At 55.7% G+C, this 10,096-nt stretch overlaps 1 pseudogene; it reads left to right on the top strand.

Moving 5' to 3' along the window:
- The first annotated feature begins 2,869 nt into the window (after positions 1–2,869).
- LOC136510881 (uncharacterized) lies at positions 2,870–9,700 on the top strand (annotated as a pseudogene).
- Positions 9,701–10,096: the final 396 nt, after the last annotated feature.

The raw sequence follows: 10,096 nt of genomic DNA, 5'->3' as shown, positions 1-10,096 counted from the left end.
TTTTCTGTTTTTAGGACAACATCTTAGACTAGAGGACAGCATCTTAGACTAGAGGACAACATCTTAGCTAGGACAGCATATTAGCATCTTAGACTAGCATCTTGGCATATGTTTGGCTGGCTAGCAGCCTATAAATATGTAACCCCAACCCCTCAGGTTGGTATGGCATTTGTGTGAGCTTGTGTGAGAAATAGACAAGAAAATTGCTCTAACTCCTAGTGTCATCCTCTCTCGATGAGAGTAAGAATTCTCCTACTACAAAGAGTGAGAATTCAGCGACTAACAACTGGTATCAGAGCCGTATTATCCTGTAGCCTGAGCATCTCTTACTCATCTTCTCTCCTAGCCCCACAACAGCCCCAGCTATTGGCAGCAGCAGCTCCTCCGGCCGCTCCTGTTCACTCCTCTCCTAGCTCGTCTGAAGCAGCCCTCTCCCCACGCAGCAGCCCCCCGGTAGCGCGTCATGTCCGCAGGGCAGTCTCAGCGCTCGGTCGCCTCGAGCACGCGGCGTCGGCAGGAGGCCGAACTTGCCGCGGCAGAGAAACGCGAGCGAGCGGCGGCAGAGACCGTTGCGGCGGCGGCAAGGACGTCGAGGCTGGCAGCGGCGGAGCTGGCAGCAGCCAGAGCGGAGGCGGAGGCAGCGGCGGCAGCGAATGCAGCGCGTGTGGCGGCAGCGAAGGTCGAGGCTCTGCGTGGCAGCATCGGCAGCTCCATTTCCGCTGACGACACCGCTGACGCGGACCTTGAGCTGCTAAGGAGGGAGACAGCGCGAGCGCGGGCGGCGCAGTGGGCAGCCGCGCACGTCCACGAGCGTGGCGGTAGCCCAAACAGGCGCGGACGCGCCGGCGGCGCTCCTGGAGGAGGCGCACACGGCGGTGGCGCTCCTGGGGCAGCCGCGCACGCCCACGAGCGCGGCGGCAGCCCAGACAGGCGCGGACACGCCGGTGGCGCTCCTGGAGGAGGCGCGCACGGCGGTGGCGCTCCTGGAGGAGGCGCGCACGGCAACGGTGGCGGACAGGTCGATGGAGAACGCGGCCTTCACAGGCAGCGTGGCTCTCTCTCCCTGGATCGGTACCGATGGGTCCATGGAGAGCGTGGCCTTCACAGGCAGCGTGGCTCTCTCTCCCCGGATCGGTACCGTGGTTACCACGGGCTCCAGGCTGTTGTCAGGGACGTCGGTCCTGGCGGTGGGTGGCCTACCCTCACCAAGTCCAACTACGTCGAGTGGGTTGCGGTGATGAGGGTAAAGCTCTAGGTGCGGCACATGTGGGAGACAGTCCGGTATGGTGACGTCGACTATGACCTAGATCGACGGGCGCTGGATGCTCTCATCGCTGTAGTCCCGCCCGAGATGCAGTTCTCGCTTACCAGCAAGCGGACTGCCAAGGAGGCTTGGGACGCCATCGCTGCGGCACGCATCGGCAGCGATCGCACCCACAAGTCCACACTACAGGCACTTCGCAAGGAGTGGGAGAACCTGGCCTTCAAGCTAGGTGAGGACGTTGATGACTTTGCTCTCCGTCTCAACACTCTGTTGTAGAAGATGGTGCAGTTCGGCGACGACACTTACGGCGAGGAGAGAGCTGTCGAAAAGCTCTTCCGCTGCGTCTCCGAGAAGTACAAGCAGATGGCTTGCTCGATCGAGTCTCTGCTGGATCTCTCCATGATGTCGATCGAGGAGGCGATAGGTCGCCTCAAGGTCGTCGACAGCGATGAGCCACAGTCCCTCTCGGGGCCCATCACCACTGGCGGGAAGCTCCTCCTCACTCGGGAGCAGTGGCTTGCCAACCAAGGTGACCGGAGGAAGGGGGAGCCTTCTTTCGCGACAGGCGGCCACAAGCGTGGCAAGCCACACAAGGCACGTAGAGACACCCAGGCCGGGGCGCGAGGACGTGCCAAGGGTGATGCCCGCGGAGGCGCCCAGGGCGGCGCCACCAGCAGGCACAAGCCGGCACGAGACGACGCCTGCCGCAACTGCGGCCAGCTTGGCCATTGGGCCAAGGACTGTCGACAGCCACGACGCGGCCAGGCCCACGTCGCATAGGTGGAGGAGGAGGAGCCGGCTCTGTTCATGGCACATGCCAGCATCGAGCTACCTCCAGTGACACCGGCCGCAGCGGCTCTCCTCCACCTTGACGAGTCAAAAGCACACGCCCTCCTCGGCGATAGCTCCGGCAACAACAAGACTGACGGGTGGTGCCTCGACACTGGTGCCACCCACCACATGACCGGTCGGTGGGAGTTCTTCACCGAGCTTGACTCTAGCGTCCGAGGCTCCGTCAAGTTTGGGGATGCCTCCGGCGTGGAGATCAAGGGCGTCGGCTCCATCATCTTCACCGCTGTGTCTGGTGAGCACAGGCTGCTCACCGGAGTCTACTACATCCCCGCGTTGAGGAACTCCATCATCAGCTTGGGACAGCTGGATGAGAACGGTTCGCGCGTGGTGGTTGAGGACGGGGTCATGAGGATTTGGGATCGTCGTCGTCGCCTTCTTGCCAAGGTATCCAGAAGCGCAAATCGACTCTATGTCCTTAACGTGCAGGTGGCATAACCCCTCTGTCTCGCTGCTTGTTGGGACGACGAGGCATGGCAGTGGCACAAGCGTTTCGGGCACCTTCACTTTGAGGCCCTGAAGCAGCTTAGTGCCACGGAGATGGTACGAGGCCTGCCATGCCTCGACCATGTGGAGCAGCTCTACGACGTCTGTGTGTTGACAAAGCAGAGGCAACTCCCTTTTCCCCAGCGGGCGAGCTTTCGAGCCAAGGAGAGGCTCGAGCTCGTGCACGGGGACTTGTGTGGCCCGGTGACACCGGCCACACCGGGAGGACGACGCTACTTCCTGCTGCTCGTCGATGACCTCTCCCGCTACATGTGGGTGATGGTCCTCAGCAGCAAGGGAGAGGCTGCGGACGCCATCAGATGCGCGCATGCTGCTGCAGAGGCGGAGTGCGGCCGCAAGCTGCGCGTGCTGCGCACCGACAACGGCGGCGAATTCACGGTGGTTGAATTCATGTCGTACTACGCTGACAAGGGCATTCAGTGCCACTACTCTGCACCGTACAGCCCGCAGCAGAACGGCGTCGTCGAGCAGCGCAACCAGACGGTTGTGGGGATGGCTCAGGCCCTCCTCAAGCAGAGGGGGATGCCGGCTGTCTTCTGGGGAGAGGCGGTGGTAATGGCCGTCTACATCCTCAACCGCTCGCCTACCAAGGCGCTCGACGGTAGGACGCCGTACGAGGCTTGGCATGGGCGCAAGCCGGCGGTCTCCCACTTGCGGGTCTTCGGCTGCCTCGCGTTCGCCAAGGAGCTTGGCCACATCAGCAAGCTCGACGATAGGAGCACTCCGGGAGTGTTCATCGGCTACGCGAAGGGCTCGAAGGCCTACCGCATCCTCGACCTGAAGACACAGCGTGTGCACACGGCACACGATGTTGTGTTCGACGAAGGGCGAGGATGGGCATGGGACAAGGCAGTGGACGACAGCTCGGCTCCGACGTACGACGACTTCACTGTCGAGTACGTCCACTTCGAGGGAGCTAGGGGAGTAGGCAGTTCTTCTTCGGCGAGTGCGTCTACCTCAGTCTCCGAGCCTCCACCGACTCTAGCACCTGCTACTCCGACAGCACCACGCTCTCCAGCCAGGACCTCGGCTGCGATGAGGTCTTCGCCGGCTCCACCACAGCCGGCAACGCCACACACTTCAGCATCGATAGGCACCACTCTGGGCACGTCTACTCCACCACCAGCTCGTGTCGAGCACGGCCCGGTTGAGCTCGCTACTCCGCTCTCTCACGACGAGGAGCGCATCGATGCGTACCACGACGGCGAGCCATTGCGGTACCGTACGGTGGAGAACCTTCTCGACGACCAGCCGGTGCCGGGGCCGGTGCCTCACGACCTGGAGGCGCAGTTGCACCTTGCGTGTGACGACGGCGAGCCTCGGTCATTTGCAGAGGCCGAGAGACACGCGGCATGGCACGCCACGATGCAGTTGGAGATGGATGCGGTTGAGAAGAATCGCACCTGGGAGCTTGCTGACCTTTCTTGTGGTCATCGCGCGATCACCCTTAAGTGGGTGTACAAGTTGAAGAGGGATGAAGCCAGCGCCATCATCAAGCACAAGGCTCGCTTGGTGGCACGAGGTTTCATGCAACAGGAGGGGGTCGACTTCGACGATGCCTTTGCTCCCATGGCACGGATGGAGTCCGTGCGACTCCTCCTTGCGCTAGCTGCCCAGGAGGGCTGGCGTGTTCATCACATGGACGTCAAGTCGGCGTTCCTTAATGGCGACTTGAAGGAGGAGGTCTACGTGCACCAGCCGCCGGGATTTGTGATCCCCGGCAAGGAGGGCAAGGTGCTCCGCCTGCGCAAGGCCCTCTATGGATTGCGGCAGGCACCGAGGGCGTGGAATGCCAAGCTGGATTCCATGCTAAAGGGGATGGGCTTCGAGCAAAACCCGCACGAGGCGGCCATCTACCGACGGGGCAATGGAGGTAATGCCCTGCTGGTGGGTGTCTACGTCGACGACTTGGTGATCACCGGCACCCAGGATGCGGAGGTGGCGGCATTCAAGGAAGAGATGAAGGCCACCTTCTAGATGAGTGACCTGGGGCCTCTTTCCTTCTACCTGGGAATCGAGGTACACCAGAATGACTTTGGGATCACGCTTCGACAGACCGCCTACGCCAAGCGCGTCGTTGAGCTAGCTAGGCTCACCGACTGCAACCCAGCTCTCACTCCGATGGAGGAGAGGCTGAAGCTAAGCCGCGACAGCACGATGGAGGAGGTGGACGCTACGCAGTACTGACGTCTTGTGGGGAGCCTTCGCTACCTCGCCCACACACGGCCGGACTTGGCATTCTCCGTCGGCTACGTTAGTCGGTTCATGCAGCGACCGACGACGGAGCACCAGCAGGCTGTGAAGAGGATCATCCGCTACGTTGCGAGGACTCTCGACCACGGCCTCTACTACCCGAGGTGCCCTAGGGCGGCACACTTCGTCGGGTACAGCGACAGCGACCACGCCTGCGACATCGACACCAGCAAGAGCACGAGCGGGATCCTCTTCTTCCTCGGCAAGTGCCTCGTTAGCTGGCAGTCGGTCAAGCAGCAGGTGGTGGCCCTGTCCAGCTACGAGGCCGAGTACATAGCGGCCTCCACCGCTTCGACTCAGGCGCTCTAGCTCGCTCGACTGCTTGGTGATCTCCTCGGCAGAGACACTAGAGCGGTGGAGCTCAGGGTGGACAGCAAGTCCGCTTTGGCCCTGGCAAAGAACCCCATGTTCCACGAACGTAGCAAGCACATCCAGGTGAGGTACCACTTCATCTGAGGCTGTTTGGAGGAAGGAAGCATCAAGGCGAGCTACATCAACACCAAGGATCAGCTTGCGGACCTGCTCACCAAGCCCCTTGAGAGGATCAAGTTCCTTGAGCTCTGCTCCAGGACCGGGATGGTTCAACTCTCCCACAAGACGACGCACAAGACTTAGGGGGAGAATGATGGATAAGTCTCATGTGTGGCTGGTCTTTGTGGGGCTATGATGCTCACATAGTCATGGTCCTTGTGGCTGTTTTTCTGTTTTTAGGACAGCATCTTAGAGGACAACATCTTAGACTAGAGGACAGCATATTAGCATCTTAGACTAGCATCTTGGCATATGCTTGGCTGGCTAGCAGCCTATAAACATGTAACCCTAACCCCTCAGGTTGGTATGACATTTGTGTGAGCTTGTGTGAGAAATAGACAAAAAAAATTGCTCCAACTCCTAGTGTCATCCTCTCTCGATGAGAGTAAGAATTCTCCTACTCCCTAGAGTAAGAATTCAGCGACTAACAGTTACTTCGTTACCCTATTAGCCCTTCCAAGATAGGTTAAAAAGCCTAAAAGTGATAATACAAGATTTTACTCTCTTTCTCTCCGCACGTAGGTACCTAAGTCCTTGGAATTTGGACCAAATCCCCGAATTTGCATGCGAATCGAGGTTGTATCACCATTCACCAGTCTGACTGATGACCTGCCTGCCTCACACAGTCACACTCACCAGGAAAAGTATTTTTTGGATCGTTCTTGAAGACGACCAGCTTGGCCTCCAGCCTGTCGAGATGTCGTCCTGCATCCACCAAGGTGCACCACACCTAGACCTGGAACACCGACGAAGGTACGTAGTCTTCCGCTGGCTCGGAAAAACAGCGGATGTTACACTGTTATTTTGTTGAAACGGTCCACCCACTCGTACTGCTACACCAGCATTTGATCTGCATACATTGCATCCGGCCTTCCAAATCTTCCTCGTCTGTCCTGCCCCCCGACTAGAGCAATCCCAGGTCAATCTCTGCAGCCACATCAGGATCCATCCTCGGCCACCGCGCCACTCGAATCAAGATCGCCTTCGCTTGATTCCAACAAAGCCATTACAGGCGAGGCAATCAACTTCTATATGTGCCGCCGCCTCCCAGCTCCACTGCTCCAGCACTTCAGTTTCAGTCTCGGGGCTGCAGTTGCAGTCGGCGGCAGCGAGGTGACCAAGCCAGCCGATCGAGCGAGCGAGCGAGAGTCCGTGCATGGCGGCGGAGAGGAAGGCGGTTTCCCGCTGGCCCGCCGGCGGCAGCGGCGGCGGGCGAATGCGAGGCGCCGAGGGTGGCAAGCTGCGGGGCCGTCATCAGGCAAAGGCAAGGCCCGTACTGGCGCCGCCGGGCCAGGGGTACTTCACGGCGGGGCTGGCGGCGCTGTTCCTCTGCCTCACCGCGCTGCTGGTGTTCCTGCCGCTCGTGCTGCCCCCGCTGCCGCCGCCACCGTTGCTGCTGCTGCTCGTGCCGGTGGGCCTCATGGCCGTACTGCTGGCGCTGGCGCTCGTGCCGTCCGACGGCCGGGGCGCCGTCGCGTCGTCGTGCGTGTGCTGAAGACGGTCGACGCCGCGACGCGTCGCACGTGCGCTAGACACGTGGAGAGTGTGTACTGTAAAAATGTGGGGGTTTAACATTTTCTCTCTTTTTTATTTTTTTGTTATTTGTTATTTTGATATAAGGTATAGCAACTTCTTCCTTTTTCCCCCTTTGGTTCGAAATGATCTTTCAGCTGTTAATCCTGAGGCAGTCTCGCGGTTTTCATTGCTCCAAGATGAAACGGTAGTATCCTCTCTCTCTCTCAAAAAAAAAAAAAATGAAACGGTAGTACCATAGTTTCACGCCACGTCTCTGAAAAGCTCGGTCCCTGTTACTATTACTGCTCCCGGTTGCTACTTTGTGCTAAACCGCCACAGCTAGTTGTTAGTTGATGTCCACCAACTGGGTACTTCCCGCGGTATGATCAGTGGCGCCTAATCCTAATATGGTTGGTGGGCTCCTGTCGTACAGCGCCATAAATAGGAGGTGGGGGCCGGGACATCAAGCACAAGGTTCGCCTGAGCCGACTAGCACCCCACCTACGGTCCTAAACCCTAACCGATCACAGAGAGGGCGCTGCCAGCGACGGGAAGCACCGCCACCGGTCAACGCCGCCACTGCACCGCCGTCCTTCGACACAGCACCGCCACCGGGACTTCACCAAGCACCGCGATGACGAGCTCGTTTTCCTCCAAGGCATCCGATGGTTTGCACCCCTTCACCCCTCTCTTCCTCACTCTATTTATTAATCTAGTACTAGTAGATGCTTCTAGGACTCACGGTTTATTCCAAGTGCAAGTAGACATGCTAGATTTATGCCTAGAGATTCTGCTTTAACTCTATCAATGGTATCAGACGCCTAACTAGGTGTAGATCTAGCCTATCAGATGAGTAAACCGAGTAGCAGCTAGAAGGAGGTGATAGATTCGTTTTTGGATCTAAACATAGGGTTCATCGAACCCTAAACCCAAAATCGGGGAAGAAAAGAAGTGAAGAAGGGCCTCGGGTTTTGAAAAGCAACTCAAAGTCGAACCCTAACCTGCAAATCAGACTCGGGGAGGAAGAACAGTGAGCGAAACCCTAACCCTAACCAAACCCTAATCCCCAAATCAGACAAATTCGAGAAGAACGAAGCTAGATCCAGGCGGAGAAGAAGAAGTGGAAAGGGGGAAGAGGCCTACCTCGCCGTGCACCGCGCTGTCGCCTCATTGGCGCGTGAGAAGAAGGCCGAGTGGGGCAGCTACTCATCAGTCTTGTGCGAGCTCCGGCCAAGGGCGACGCCGCTAGTCCGCTCGACGGCGGCGCGCTCACCAGCATGGGGAGCGCGCGCGCCGGTGAGGGGGCCGACAACGACGCCATGGTCTCTCCCTTCACTCGGTCGCCGCTGCTGCTCGTTGCGCTGAGAGAGAGGAAAGGGAAGGAGAATAATGAACTTAGGGTTTGGGGTGCAGCCGACCAGGGGGGTTGATCTCCTGATGACGACGGCTGGCCGTCAGATCTAGATGAATGGTTGCCATTCCCTGAACCGAAATCAGCCATGGCGGGCGACTTTGTTGGCCCAGGCCTAGGCCCAGGTTGCGGCCTGGGCGCGGGAGAGGTGCCGCGAGCTGCTGCTGCAGGCGGGGGCAAGTACTGTCGCTGCTGGGCCATTTACTGTTGCTGTAGGCCGGGCCAGAATGAACATCAAGAAAGGATTTGAAGTTTATTTAATTTTTAGAAGCAGATTTGAATGAATTTTGATGAATTTCGAAGGTTTAAAATTTCTAGTAAAATTACACCAACGTGTTACTTTTTTTTTCCAGAAAGTAGATATGAACAAGAAAATGCTTCTAAAAAGTAGATAATTATTATTTATTCATGTTTCCGCTGCAATGTTAAATTTTATAATTTTCTAATTAAATTCGAACCAACCGGAGAATTTAATTTCAAGAGTAGTCAACTTTAATCAGTAAATTATAGTATTGTTATTTTTCTGATCAATGTTGATAATAGCAATATTATAATGTTTAATTATAAGTTTTCTATGTATTAATTCTATTTCTGCCCAACGGTGATGTAGAATTAGTGTATAAGAATGTTGTATGTTTTAATTTTGGCCAACGTTAAATTAAAGCATGCAATTATAATGTCATATTTTCTCACTATCTCTGACGGTGTTTTTCAGGGCTCAACCCAATGGCATTCATCTCGCACATACCACCTCTAGAAGGGGGAAATTACAGAGTATGGCGAGAGAAGTATGAGCTCGCACTTGCGCTGTCCGAGAATGACTTAGCGCTTACCTCCCCGTGTCCTACTAAGCCAGTGGACCCAGTGAGGGTAGAAAATAAGACTGATGCTGATTTCACTACTCGGCAGCGAGATCATGCGGAAGTTAGAATGAAATACGATCTTGATCGGAAGAAGTGGGACATCTCGAACCATAAGTGCTTGATGGTGGCCAAGTCCACTATTTCAGATGCTATAAGGGAGTCTATCCCAGACTGTGATACCACCACAGAGTACCTAAAGCAGGTGGAGAGTCAGTTCATTGGCTCCTCAAAGGCTTATGCTAGTACATTGATCAAGAAATTATTTAATAAAAATATACTGGTGGCGGTATCAGAGAGCCCATTTTGAAGATGAGCAACACGGCTTCGAAGCTGAAGCCAATGGATTTGGGGCTCAAGGATGAGTTACTGATTCATTTGGTTTTTGCTTCCTTGCCAAAGGAATATGAAACCTTTGTTGTTAACTACAACATGCAGCCTGACAAGTGGGACATAGAGAAGCTCATCGCAATGTGTGTTCAAGAAGAGAAAAGGCTAAAGTCCTTATAGGGCAACCCTGCTAACCTTATGAAGGACAAGAAAAAGAACTTCAATAAGAATACCAAACCTCAAGGGAAAGCCCCTCAGACTGAGCACCATCAGAAGAACAACAATGCTCAAGTTGAAAAGGATCAGTGCAAATGGTGCAAGAAGCATGAACACTACTAGAGGGACTGTCTAGACTTCCTAAAGAACCTTCTAAAGAGAGGTGAGGATTTATTACATTCATAGATGAATCCCTGCATTTAAGTTATGCAAAATCTACTTGGTGGATTGATTTAGGCGCAACTGTTCATGTTGCAAATTCATTACAGAGATTTCGTACGAGAAGGACCCTGCAAAGATGAGAAAGAAGAATTAAAGTAGCAAATAGAGTTGAAGCCTAAGTTGAAGCCATTGGAGATC

This window comes from Miscanthus floridulus, chromosome 16, assembly GCF_019320115.1.
Source record: "Miscanthus floridulus cultivar M001 chromosome 16, ASM1932011v1, whole genome shotgun sequence".
NCBI classification, from domain to species: Eukaryota; Viridiplantae; Streptophyta; class Magnoliopsida; order Poales; family Poaceae; genus Miscanthus; species Miscanthus floridulus.
This window is presented reverse-complemented; position numbering and strand designations above follow the sequence as displayed.